The sequence below is a fragment of the Berghia stephanieae genome, chromosome 4, assembly GCF_034508935.2.
Source record: "Berghia stephanieae isolate SIO BIC M18660-M18661 chromosome 4, UCSD_Bste_1.3, whole genome shotgun sequence".
Taxonomy (NCBI): Eukaryota; Metazoa; Mollusca; class Gastropoda; order Nudibranchia; family Aeolidiidae; genus Berghia; species Berghia stephanieae.
Window position 1 is genome coordinate 33,483,614 of NC_088363.1, and position 14,545 is coordinate 33,498,158.

Genomic DNA, 14,545 nt, shown 5'->3' on the forward strand with positions numbered 1-14,545 from the left:
AATTGACAAAAGTGACCGATCAGGGAGGGATTATAGTAGCAGGAGACATGAATGCAAGGAGAGAGAGGATTGTTTGACTGTTGACATTAGAGAGAACCAGACAGAAGAGCTTTCGGTAGAGAATGTTTTATGTGAAAGAGATTTCTTATGTAATGACATGACAGTTAGACGTTTTTATAAGGACAAAAAGTAAATGATTATGGACTGAAATTACTCCAATTATGTTACACATGTGACCTTGCAATATTAAATGGGAGAACAGGGGAGGATAAAATGAAGGGATGCACAACGTTTGGCAATAAAAAAGGGGAGAGTACAATCGACTATGTTATTTGCAATAAGCGGTTATAGGAAATGTGTGTGGTTTTAACGTCCATGAAACAAATGAAATGTCAGACCATAAGATAATATCGTTTACTTTGAAATTAAATAATAGTGAGCATAGACGGGAGGTAAGTGACGGTTTAGATGGGTTATGCTGACAAAGTGGAAAGAGGATAAGAAGGAGAATTACGTTACATTATTAAATACAGAAGTGTGTCATAATAAGGTGAGAAATCTAATATATTTGGTACAAACTAACACAGATCCAGAGGTATTAGAGGGTAAAATAGTCGAGTTAACAGATATTTTAACAGAAGCAGGGATAGATCATGTAGTTAGGATAGAGGGGAGAGGGGATAAACAAAGGAAAGGGAGAAGAAAGAAAGCACCATGGTATAACGAAGCTTGTTAGATCCAACGCAAAGTATTCACTGAACGAGCACATAAGTTTATAGAGACGGGGACAGGGGAAAACAGGACATTGATGTGTAAGGAAAGGAATAAATACAGGAAGGTATGTAGGATTAACAAAAGAAATTACAGTCGCAAAAAAGCGCAACATTTATTGGATTTAAGTAAGCATGAACCCCAGAACTTTTGGAAGGAAATAAAAAGAAATTCAGTATCACGAAGAGAGCTGCCAGATATAAACTTCTACGACCATTTTAAAACTTTAGCAAATAAAGAATCAGGGGTTGGGGAGATGGGTAGGGCGGAGATTGCAGAGGTAGAAAAGGATGTGGGAAGGAATATTATAGATATAGACATTTTAGATAAGCCAATCGAGATGGGGGAACTACACAAAGCAATTAAGGCTCTTAAACGCGGCAAAGCTACTGGAGTGGATAATATGTTAAATGAATTTATTATTAATGCAACTTCAGAAATCAAATTACTGATTTTATCAATTTTCAATAAGATACTGGAATTGGAATATTTCCCCTTGATATGGAGTCAGGGTAGAATTGTGCCGATTTTTAAAAGGGAGATGAAAGAGATGTGAACAATTATAGAGGGATAACAATAATGAGTTGTATAGGAAAACTGTTTACAAGAGTGATGAATGAAAGACTAAATGTATGGGTGGAGGGAGAGAATGTGTTAAACGAGGTTCAATATGGATTTAGAAAGGGAAGGAGCACAGCAGATTGCCATTTTATTCTACATGGAATTATCGAGATATTGCTATCTAAAGGGAAGAAGCTACATTGTGCGTTTATCGACTATGAAAAAGCATATGACCTTATTGACAGATCCGCATTATTTACAAAATTGATCAAATCCGGTGTGAGCTCAAAATTTGTCAAGCTATTTAGAAACATGTATTCAAAGGTTGAGCTGGCCACAGGAGGTAAAGGTCAACAACAATTTTTTAAATCAAACAGCGGATTATTACAGGGTGAAAGCACTTCGCCACTTTTGTTTTCGCTGTTTGTTAATGATCTTGAAAGTAAATTAAGTGAAGATTCCATAGGATTACAAATACAGGATATTACAGTTAAATTGCTCATGTTTGCAGACGATATGGCAATAATCAGTGAAACAAAAGAGGGTTTGCAGAACGGTTTAGACTCTTTACAAGAATATTGCATGCAATGGGGAATAAAGGTAAATATCAGTAAAACAAAACTCGTAGTATTTAAAAAGGGAGGTAAAACTGGGCAACAAGACAAATGGTCATATCAGGGTAAAAGTATTGAAGTAATCTCGTCATTCAAGTATCTAGGCTGTCATTTTAGCGCATCGGGATCTCTTACAAAATGTACAAAAGAAGTAACAAACTCAGCCAGAAGAGCACTATTTTCACTTAGAAAGTATTTTAACACTAACACAGAAATTTTACCACAGATGCAAATGAAACTGTTCAATAGTACCATCTTACCAATACTGAATTATGGGGCAGAAATATGGGGTTTAAGAAGAGCTGATCCAATTGAAAGATTTCACCTCGGTTTTCTTAAATCCATTCTATGTGTTAAGCACAGCACACCAAACTGTTTTGTTTATGGGGAATTGGGGGTGTATCCTTTGCATATTGAAAGAAAAATGAAAGTTATTAAGTATTGGTTGAAACTTATTCGCCCAGGAAGTAATGATTGCTCATTCACTCATGCAGTATACAAAGAACTTGTGCAATTGAATATGAATGAACCAAACACAACAACTTGGGTAAGCCTGGTGAAGCAGTTGCTGGATAGGAGCGGAATGGGCCATTATTGGGTTAAACAAAATGTGAAAAATGAAAATTACTTTCTGGCGGTTTTAAAACAACGCTTGGATGACATGTTTCTACAAGAGTGGCACGCTGAGATGTCGATGACGACGTCTGGACGGCTGTATAAACACATTAAAGACACCTTTGAGTTAGAACCATATATGAAACTGTGTAATAAATCTTACAGAGTTGCCATCTCAAAAATCAGATTGAGTTCTCATTTGTTTTATATAGAAAGGGGTAGATGGGGCACAAGAAAAGTAGATAGAAATGATCGTAAATGTCCTACTTGTGACGTAATAGAAGACGAATACCATTGTCTAATTGAATGTTCGAGGTATACGCAAGAGAGAAGAAATTGCCTGCCGGAAAAACTGAAAAATAGACCAAGTATGTTTGAATTTATCAAATTTTTGAAATGCAGAGACAGTAGACAGCAAGGTGATTTAGGTAGACTTTGTTTTAAGGTACAGATCGAACACAAGAAATATTTACAAGTATAATTGTGGTTTCCACGGCAAGGAAAACTTATTAAAATTGATGATAGAGGGAATAATGCGATTGTTTGTTTGTTTTCATTTGTTTTTGTCTGTTTAGTAACTGCAGTTCTGATACTAAGATGTGGTATATTATACAAAATATGACATGTTATATATATATATATATATATAGATATATATATATAAGTATGTGTGTGTGTGTGTGTGAGTGTGTATTTGTGTGAGAAAGTTGGGTAGGGGGGGGGGGGGAATTGGGCATTGATATTAAAATATTGTATTATAGTTTACCATGATAAAGATTAGTTGCGATTGCACAATTGGCTTATTGTTATTATTATTTTTATTATTATTATTATTATTATTATTATTATTATTATTATTATTATTATTATTATTATTATTATTATTATTAATATTATTATTATTATTGTTGCTGTTGTTGTTGTTGTTGTTGTTGTTATTATCAGCATTGATATCATAACCAGTGTATATAACCATATATATATATATATTTTTTTTTCTTTCTTGGTTCTGTTTTGATGTGATTTGTAAAAGAAGTGTTGTATTTCACTTGTTAGGACTCTTTGCTTGTATCTTTGACTTCTAAGCGATTTCAATCTAAGTACACCGAGGGGTGCTCTTGGTGCCCTATCTGCACCATTTACCTTTGCCTTATTTATCCTCGGGTGCCTTTGAGAAAAGTATACTTTTAGACTACCTTATACATTTTCTGTTCTTTCAATGCGTCACAAACGCCGTAAAATTCTTAAAAACACAGAAACCGACCCTTGACATGGAATAATTGAAGTACGCAAGCTTGTTACGCTCTAGACTATATCAGTACGGAAAATTACTTAAATGTTTGTGATATTCTAAAAGATTCAATTATTTGTCTTTGGGAATTAATTCTGTAATTCTATCAAACAATACGTTAAACTAATATGTCTGTAACTTCTAGGCAATGTTCGCAAAATCCCATTCTTCTAGAACTTTAATCAACGATAGAAATGTGTTAAATAAGTGGTGGGCTATTTATTATGTTGGAATTTCCCCGAAGATAAAGATCACCCAGACCAAAGCATTTTGGAGCACCTAATATTACTAAAAGTCAATAACGTTATTATCCAAAACAGAATTACCATGATATAATCCCTATCTTCTTAATTGTCAACGAATGGGATATAAGCGTGGTCCTCATTTACAAATACAATACTAGATATTATTGCTGCGGCGCTTCTGTTATTTTTACAATTATTATTATTATTATTATTATATTATTATTATTATTATTATTATTATTATTATTATTATTATTATTATTATTATTATTACTATTATTGTAAGTATTGGTGGTATTACAATGTTGTATTTTTATGATTATTTATGGTATCATTTTATGCTTTGGTTTCATTTACCTTTTTTCCTCACTTTCATGTCTGTTGTCATCAAATTGTATGGATTATTGATTAAAATAAAAGTTATTTTTGTTTGTCTTATTTTGACTATAGAACTGATACTTATCATGGCAGACCTGCCTACTTGAAATAGGAAAATGTAATAAGTAGTTTTCAGGGTAAATAACATCGTAGACATTTTAACTACCCTTAAAAACCACCAGTTTGTCCTTATAATGCGTGGGGAAAAATATTAACTCTATGTGATAGCTCTGGCACCAGAACTTCGTTTTCAAGAAATGACATTTAATTAAAAACCTTTATTATATCCAGCCCGGGATTTAGCCGTAGTACTACGGGAATTTTCGTGGTGGTGAGGAGGTCTGTTGTGATGGGTATCAATATTTTATTATTATTTTTTTTTTAATTTATTTATTTATTTATTATTATTATTTTTATTTTTTTTTTAAATGAGAAAAACTGATTGGAAATGTAAAAGTGATGGTGATAGTGGTCGTGATAATGGTAATGGTGGTGGTGGTAACGGTGATGATTGGGGTGTAGGGATGATGGTAATATTATTATTGTTATAATTATTGATATTCTTGTTGTTGTTGTTGTTGTTCTTCTTCTTCTACTTCTTCTTATTATTATTATTACTATTATTATTATTATTATCATTATTATTATTATTATTATTATTATTATTATTATTATTATTATTATTATATTATATTATTATTATTATTATTATTGAACGTATTGATGTTATTACGATTGTTGTATTTTTGTGTGGTGTATCAGTTTATTTTTTTGGTTCCATTTACCTTTTTTTTTTCCACTTTCATGTATGTTGGCATCAAATTGTTGATTTATTGGCGAAAGCCTAAGATTGAATAAACTTCAAACTTCATGTATTTTCACCTTACCTTTATCTAATGATAAAATCCTTCTCCTCAAACTTCTTTACCTAACAGAATATCATGATGTGCTACGCAGTTATAGAGAACAGGATGTCATGTATCTACACAGTAACTGTGTAGTCACATGTTATCAACACATGCCTATCTACGCACGCTCTAAAATTTGCTTAGCGCAGACCTGTAGCAAAACTACTACGAAAAATGTGTAGGTCCTAATCTACAACGTTCTGGCTCTTACTGTACTTGAGATTTTTCCATATAAAATACTTGAACTTTTATATAGCGCAATATCTACTAAACGTGCTCAATGCGCTTTACAGTGTGTCCCAAGCCAACAGCAACACTTACGTGTTGGACGACTCATGACGCACTGTTAACGGCCAGGTAGGTACTCATTTTAAACCCGAGAACGGTGAGAGAATATGAGTAAAGAGCCTTTTCCAAGGACTCAACTATGCACAGCTTAGAAAAGGAATCGAACCCAGGACATTCCCACCCAAAGGCGAGTGTTATACTACTCGACCGCATAGCCACACTCACCTTGTCATACTAGTATTATGCCAGGATGAGCGAAATAGAAATCAATTGAGATGAATATTGAAAGATTTAGAATGACAATATTTAAGTCACATGCAGTTCAAGAAACAATATGATATTTGTTTTATTCATATATCTGAAAAAGTGTGTATGGAAGACAATGACAGACGAAGCATGAAAATAAAAATACATGAAAAAAACATCCCAAAAAGTCAGCCTGCCTCGACTGGGGATCGAACCTCAGATCTCCTGATGACCGGTCAGACGTGTTACCATTACACCACATATGTTATTCATGGAAATCATTTAATTTCCCTCAAATTTTTCGATTCAGATTTAACATCTAATTTACGTCATTAGAGCCAGTTCAACATATTACAATGCTTGTTTGTTTGTTTTTAAGGGTTTTACGGCGCTTGCAACACATTTAGGTCATATCAGCGCCAGTAAAAAGGAAGAAAATGGGATAGTAAAAAGTTCTAGAATTACAAATAAAGCACCCAAGAAAAAGTAAGACATAGGGGAACTGGGAACAAATAGGGATCAGATGTAGATTCCAAGAGCACACTATCAAAGTACTTAGTTTGAGACCACCTATAAGTCTCATCCGGACACAAGCACAAAATTCAACAAAGAGGAATACACTCAAATGGTTACATTATAAATTCAAAATAAAAATATAATAATAATTAACAGAGAGATGGTTTACAAGGAAACAAATATCATCTCCCAAAACAATAACTATGCATTTGACTGTTTCCCTCCCAGCTCGGACTCCGGCCAGGGCCAGGACAAAACCAAGTAATCTCAATCCAAGACAAAGACAGAAAGCATGTTGGAAAACAGATATAAGGGGATAGAAGACACAGTATGTACCCCCCCCCCCTGCCCACTATGGGAGATATAATGCTTAATTGAGACAATTGATTACTTAATATGTATTTTGTGATGAATAAAACTCTTTTGCGGCGTTTGTGTGTGTTGAACCCCTGACCTCAAGAAGTCGGGGAGAGAGCCTCAAGATAGACATAGAGTTTAAAACCACTTTTTTTTCTTTTTGGAGTGGTGGATAGCTCATACGTTAGAGTTACGTTCTCCCCGGCCAGGCAGAGTTGTCTTACCAGTAAGGTCGCGGGTACGACACACCGCCGCGAATTTTTTATTTTTCCTACTCACTTCATTTCTTGTTATCAACATAAGTGCCTGGTCCACTCACTTTTCTGAATTTAAAATAAAGCAGGTTTCATACTACTATATCATTATGATGGTCTATCCAGGCGGCGAATTCTTTGGTGCATTTGTGTACAGTCTCGAAGAAGTCCCAGGTTTGAGAGTCTTTGCCAAGATGAGAATAATTTAAATCGATGGAAGGGCTAGTTTTCTGGCCAATTTTTTTTTTAACTACGTGTCTTTCCAGAGTACGACAGTTAACTGGTTAATTATTTGATCCTGTTGGGTAAACCATTATTACGGTTTTTATAGTAGTGACTCCTCTTTTTATCTCTCTGAAAAATATAAGTTCGTTGTCCATTACTTTTTAATTCAAAACAATCACGGCTTGTTATGAAGAGCACAAACTATGAAATTATGAAACCCATGGAAAAAATATTCATCTTTCTTTTTAGTACTACCCCGTTTAACCGCCGGTGTATACTCATATATTATACTGACCAATCACAAAACAATTTTTATTTCTATTTTTCTCTTATTTTCTTTTTTCCTCTTTTTAAAATTAATTTTTTTAAATATTTTTTTTTTGGTAGGCCCTAAAACTTTTACTTCAAAGGAGATCGATCTATTGAAGCGACTCGTCAACTTATCGAAAAGTCCCAATTGGAACGAACTTTAACAAGATGCCAGCCTTAGACTTTTTGACAAAAATCCGGGTGTCAAAATTTGAAGTAGAATTATTCTGGTCAAAATGTTTGGTTTTTGTTGGTTTTTTTTTTCAAAAAGAAAGAGAAAAAAGAAACACAAAAAAGAAAAAGAAAATTAATAAACATACAAAATAAAAAAGTAAACGAAAAAAAAAAGGGGGGTTTATCAGTCTACATCTGTAAAGTGATCCCACCCATAGCGTTATAACAGTTTCACTGTACATGCGTTAATATGAATTTTCAAGACTTTGTTTGTTTGTTTGTTTTTAAGGGTTTTACGGCGATTGCAACACATTTAGGTTATATCAGCGCCAGTAAAAAGGAAGAAAATGGGACAGTAAAAAGTTATAGAATTACAATTAAAGCACCCAAGAAAAGGTAAGACAAAGGGGAACTGGGAACAAATAGGGATCAGATGTAGATTCCAAGATCATACCACCAATGTTCTTAGTTTGAGATCACCTAAAAGTCTCATCCAGACACAAGCACAGGTCCCAACTAAGAGAAATACACTCAAATGTTTACCAATCATATAATATAATATGTAAACTCAACATAATACAATGCATAACAGAGAGATGATTTACAAGGAAAAAAATATCATCTCCCAAAACTATAACTATACATTCGACTGTTTCCCTCCCTGCCAAGGAGCTCCGGCAAGGATCAGGACAAAACTAAGTAAACTCATTCCAAGACAATGACAGGAAACAATTGGGAAACGGGTATGGGGGGATAGAAGACACAGCATGTACCTCCCTGCCCACTATGGGAGGTCAGGATCCCCACCCAGTATCAAGACTTTGGTACTAGCAGCTGCGGTGGACACTGAAGAGGAATACCAAAAAAAGTTTTATTTTTAATTTTAAGTGCTTATCAGTATACAGCAATAAAATTATCTCAGGCATAGCATTATAACAGGATTTCACTGTACATGCGTTAATATGAATGTATCGAGACTTGGGGACATGCAGCTTTGGTGGACACTCAGGGGTCAAATATAGACACGATCCTTTATCAGATGACCTGAGATAAGACAGATAAGAGGTTAAATAATAAATACACTAGGGTATTTTCAAAATAAAAATGATGATGATGATGCTATAATAATAATAATAATAATAATAATAATAATAATAATAATAATAATAATAATAATAATAATAATAATAATAATAATGATGATGATGATGATGATGATATGATGATGATGATGGGCTAGGACTATTGGTCAGTACTGACTCCCAGGCGCTAGCACATGCGGGTCAGTACTGACGAACAGACGCCAGTGCCTGGAGGTCAGTACTGACCAATAACCTGGTGTCTATTGGTCAGTATTGAACAACAGGTGCCACCGCCCACTGACAACCTCTCTTCGGTCTGTGCCACTGCCCACCATTGATCAGCACTGACGAACATCGGACCTGTTCGTCAGTGCAAAGACCTCTTCACACTTTTTGGTCACTTCCTAAAGTATAGATAGTATGCAGATAACGTCACTCAGGCCTTTGTTATTGTTTTTGCCATCCGCGTTTGTGAGTTGTTCTCACTAAACTGTATTCACCAGACTATAAAAGTTCATGGTTACACAGAGTTTGTGTGTTGGTTCGTTATACTTCCGGATGGCAATGTTGTGAACTCCTTGGCCAAGCGCATTCTATCTATACCATTAAAAAAAACAAAACAATTAAAATCCCAGGCTCTCAGGCCAACTTATCCGATGGCACACAGTAACACTTGGTCACTTAGATAAGTTTGATTTCTAACGCGTTAGATGCCGTTGGGGCAACGATATGACTCGTTACGTATTTCAAGCCACCATAAGATTCTTTTTTATTTTATGTTGTCCATTCTATTTCTTTGGGTTTTTTGTTGTTGTTTTTTGTTTTGTTTTTTTATTGTTTTTCCCCCGTATATTTTCGTTATAGCTTAATTTAAAGAAAAATAGAGGAAAATGTGTTATATAATATTTCCTGTTACGATTCTTTTATAATACTTTGTCCATTCTATTGATGAGGATTTTTTAATTTTTTTTTTTTTTTTTTTTGTCATGCAAAATAATAATAATAATAATAATAATAATAATAATAATAATAATAATAATAATAATAATAATAATAATAATAATAATAATAATAATAATAATAATAATAATATAATTATAATTATGATAATGATAATAAATAACGGAAAGGAGGAGAAACTTGATAACGAATAGATTATTCTATTTTTGGGCAGCGTGGCTCAGCGGTACGGTTTTTGCTTCGTACCCGAAAGGTACCGAGTTCGATCAACCGCCGCCGCTGCCCTGTGTGACCTTGAGCTAGTCACCTCGCCCTAGCTCGACTTGGGGCGCTGAACTGCGGCTGATGCCTAGGTTATTCCAGCCTTCCCTTGGTATAGACCCTAGATACAAATTTTCCATGAATAAAGGGAATTCTATTTTATCTATTTATTATTATTATAAGAATATACTGAAAATAACTGAACTTGTGAACGCAGTTTTAAAGTACGGCTTCTTAAATCGTAACACCGACTATAAGACGTGGGTGGGAGATAAAAGACATATTAGTGGTGGTGGTAGTAGTAGTAGTAGTAGTAGTAGTAGTAGTAGTAGCAGTAGCAGTAGTGGTAGTAATAGTGGCAATAGTAGTTATAGTGGTAGTAGTAGTAGTAGTTAGTAGTAGAAAGCTGTAGTGAAACTGGAGGGGGCGAGGTGAAAAAGTCACGGCGGAGGTGGGGCGGGGTTGTTGGATGAGCGAAGGTCGAATCTTCGCGAAGGAAATACGAACGGTCGGATGGCGATGTGATAGTAAAGTGGAATATAATATAGATAGAATGCGCTTGGCCAAGGAGTTCACAACATTGCCATCCGGAAGTATAACGGACCAACACACGAACTCTGTGTAACCATGAACTTTTATAGTCTGGTTAATACAGTTTAGTGAGAACAACTCACAGACGCGGATGGCAAAAACAATAACAAAGGCATGAGTGACGTCATCTGCATACTATCTATAGATAGATAGAAAAGAGGGGAGAGAAGGGAAAAAAAAAGGGTGGGGGCGGACCGGTAGAGAGGGGGAATTGAGAGAGAGAGAGGGTAGTTGTATGAACAGTAGTAGTAGTTGTAGTAGTAGTAGCAGTAGTAGTAGTTGTTGTAGTAGTGGTGGTGGTGGTAGTAGTAGTAGTAGTGGTGGTAGAAGTAGTATTAGTAGCAGTAGCTGTAGTGGCAGCAGTGGTTATGAATATGGGTGACGTTGACATCGAAAAGGCTCAAAGATAGTATTGACTAAGAGGTGGTTGCACAGCGGGATACGAAGTGGTGGTCAATCCTGGTGTTTAGTCCGCATGGAGTCAGCGTTCCCAACGACTTGATCAGGTGAGTTTCCCTATGTCGGCGGGTGAAAGTGTCAGAATGGCAAAAACTAAACACACACACACACACACGCTGTACATCGCAGTAGTCCGGCAGATTACAACAAGATATGAAGTGAATAGAAAAGTGCCAGAAGACAATAGAGAATAAAAATTTTTCGCAGCGGTGGTGGGGTTTGAACCTGCGACCTTATTGGTACGACAACTCCGCCTGGCAGGTGAGAGCGTGGCTCTACCGTGTGAGCTATCCACGAACAAAATATTCGTTTCAAACTCAAAGTCATTACTAGATCCCTCTCTCACCCACTTCTTGAGACCGCCGATTCGTTCGTACACCACCATCGCGAATAATTTTGACCAGCAGTTAAGCTTAATAGCCAATATTCTCAACACAAACATATAACATAGAAACGATTGAGACATTGAGTATGCTCCGGTGTATGGGGTGAATTTTTAATTCAGAAAAGTGAGTGGAGCAGGCACTTATGTTGGTAACAACAAGATATGAAGTGAATAGAAAAGTGCCAGAAGACAATAGAGAATAAAAAATTTTCGCGGCGGTGGTGGGGTTTGAACCTGCGACCTTATTGGTACGACAACTCCGCCTGGCAGGTGAGAGCGTGGCTCTACCGTGTGAGCTATCCACGAACAAAATATTCGTTTCAAACTCAAAGTCATTACTAGATCCCTCTCTCACCCACTTCTTGAGACCGCCGATTCGTTCGTACACCACCATCGCGAATAATTTTGACCAGCAGTTAAGCTTAATAGCCAATATTCTCAACACAAACATATAACATAGAAACGATTGAGACATTGAGTATGCTCCGGTGTATGGGGTGAATTTTTAATTCAGAAAAGTGAGTGGAGCAGGCACTTATGTTGGTAACAACAAGATATGAAGTGAATAGAAAAGTGCCAGAAGACAATAGAGAATAAAAATTTTTCGCGGCGGTTTGAAACGATTTTGAGTTTGAAACGAATATTTTGTTCGTGGATAGCTCACACGGTAGAGCCACGCTCTCACCTGCCAGGCGGAGTTGTCGTACCAATAAGGTCGCAGGTTCAAACCCCACCACCGCCGCGAAAAATTTTTATTCTCTATTGTCTTCTGGCACTTTTCTATTCACTTCATATCTTGTTGTTACCAACATAAGTGCCTGCTCCACTCACTTTTCTGAATTAAAAATTCACCCCAGTCCGGCAGATTGAAGTGTCTGCACAGTTCGATATGTCGCGCAAGTGCTGCACGAATCTATCACCCAGCCTCTTTCCGGTCTCACCAACGTAAGCAATCCCACACAGAGAGCACGTAATCGCATAGTTATCTATCTATATTCCACTTTCCTATCACATCGCCAGCCATCCGACCGTTCGTATTTCCTTCGCGAAGATTCGACCTTCGTTCATTCACACCCCCCCCCCCCCCAACCCCACCTCCGCCGTGACTTTTTCACCTCGCCCCCTACTGTTTCACTACAGCTTTCTACTACTAACTACTACTACTACTACTACTACCACTCACTACTACTATCACTACTGCTACTACTATTACTACTACTACTACTACTACTACTACTACTACTACCACGTATATAAGTCTTTTATCTTCCATTATTTTCTGGAAGGTTCTGTTCCCTGACGCTGACCTTTTCTTATCAGTCAGATCACCCCCCTGGGGCACCATATCCTCTACCCACGCTAACATTTCATTCATACTGCAAAAAAATTTTTATTCTCTATTGTCTTCTGGCACTTTTCTATTCACTTCATATCTTGTTGTTACCAACATAAGTGCCTGCTCCACTCACTTTTCTGAATTAAAAATTCACCCCATACACCGGAGCATACTTAATGTCTCAATCGTTTCTACGTTATATGTTTGTGTTGAGAATATTGGCTATTAAGCTTAACTGCTGGTCAAAATTATTCGCGATGGTGGTGTACGAACGAATCGGCGGTCTCAAGAAGTGGGTGAGAGAGGGATCTAGTTATGACTTTGAGTTTGAAACGAATATTTTGTTCGTGGATAGCTCACACGGTAGAGCCACGCTCTCACCTGCCAGGCGGAGTTGTCGTACCAATAAGGTCGCAGGTTCAAACCCCACCACCGCCGCAAAAAATTTTTTATTCTCTATTGTCTTCTGGCACTTTTCTATTCACTTCATATCTTGTTGTTACCAACATAAGTGCCTGCTCCACTCACTTTTCTGAATTAAAAATTCACCCCATACACCGGAGCATACTCAATGTCTCAATCGTTTCTATGTTATATGTTTGTGTTGAGAATATTGGCTATTAAGCTTAACTGCTGGTCAAAATTATTCGCGATGGTGGTGTACGAACGAATCGGCGGTCTCAAGAAGTGGGTGAGAGAGGGATCTAGTTATGACTTTGAGTTTGAAACGAATATTTTGTTCGTGGATAGCTCACACGGTAGAGCCACGCTCTCACCTGCCAGGCGGAGTTGTCGTACCAATAAGGTCGCAGGTTCAAACCCCACCACCGCCGCAAAAAAAAAAAAAACAAAAAAAATTTTTATTCTCTATTGTCTTCTGGCACTTTTCTATTCACTTCATATCTTATTCATACTGCAACCACCATTGAGTACAGACGATACAAGTTATTTTTCATTATATTTTATTTGTTTTCCACGTTTATTTGTGTATTGTTGTGCTGATGAAGGGTTTGTACCCGAAACGTCCATTGTCTGTTTTGTTCCCATACGAAGCCTTTCATTTTCACTCTTTCGTTAGTATTTTACGATCACCGGCTTCAGGCAGCCCTTACCGTTTTCTACTTTTCCTGTCTCAGTAAGATTCGAGCAAGCCGAATTTCAAATTTTAATGACAGGAATGAAGAAAGACGAGACAATGAAAGAGCTTTTACTTTCAGTTCTGGCGCCATGCATCAGTGCAGTGAGCATGCGCGTTGGATGAACTGAAATATAGGGCTTCCAGTTTGGCGTATCAACACCAAATTTGGTCTTTTTCTCAGGATTGGACAATTTCACTTGTTTAATTAATTGATATATTTATTAAACAAATCTCACGTAAACCGACAAAAAAATTTAGTGAAAACAAGGGCTTCCCTGCGACTAGTACTAGTATGGGACAGGAAATGCTGATTTATTTGTCGTAGAGCAAGTTATTTTTAAAAATGGCATTTTTCCATAATTTTGGTACCGTCAACGCCCGTGGACAGGTCAGAACTGACCAATTGGCATCAGTACTAGTAATAGTATTAGTCAGTACTGACCCCCAGACGCCGGTGCCTGTTCGTCAGTACTGACCCGCAGGTGCCAGCGCCTGGGGGTCAGTACTGACGAATAGCCACTCCGATGATGATGATGATGATGATGATAACAACAATAATACGAGAATATCTTAGAACAAAT

General features: G+C 36.6%; 1 protein-coding gene across 2 annotated transcripts in view; it reads right to left on the reverse strand.

The window, feature by feature from the left end:
• The window catches only part of LOC144970448 (cytochrome P450 3A24-like), a 24,616-nt gene extending 19,138 nt beyond the window's left edge, over window positions 1–5,478 (reverse strand). Inside the window, exon 1 of one of the 2 annotated variants that reach the window (XM_078910109.1) lies at window positions 5,363–5,478. The gene's annotated coding sequence lies outside the window, so the exon portion shown is untranslated. Of the gene's footprint in view, window positions 1–5,260 lie in introns of both variants that reach the window. The other variant, XM_078910110.1, reaches the window with a different exon arrangement.
• Between the last annotated feature and the right edge of the window lie 9,067 nt (window positions 5,479–14,545).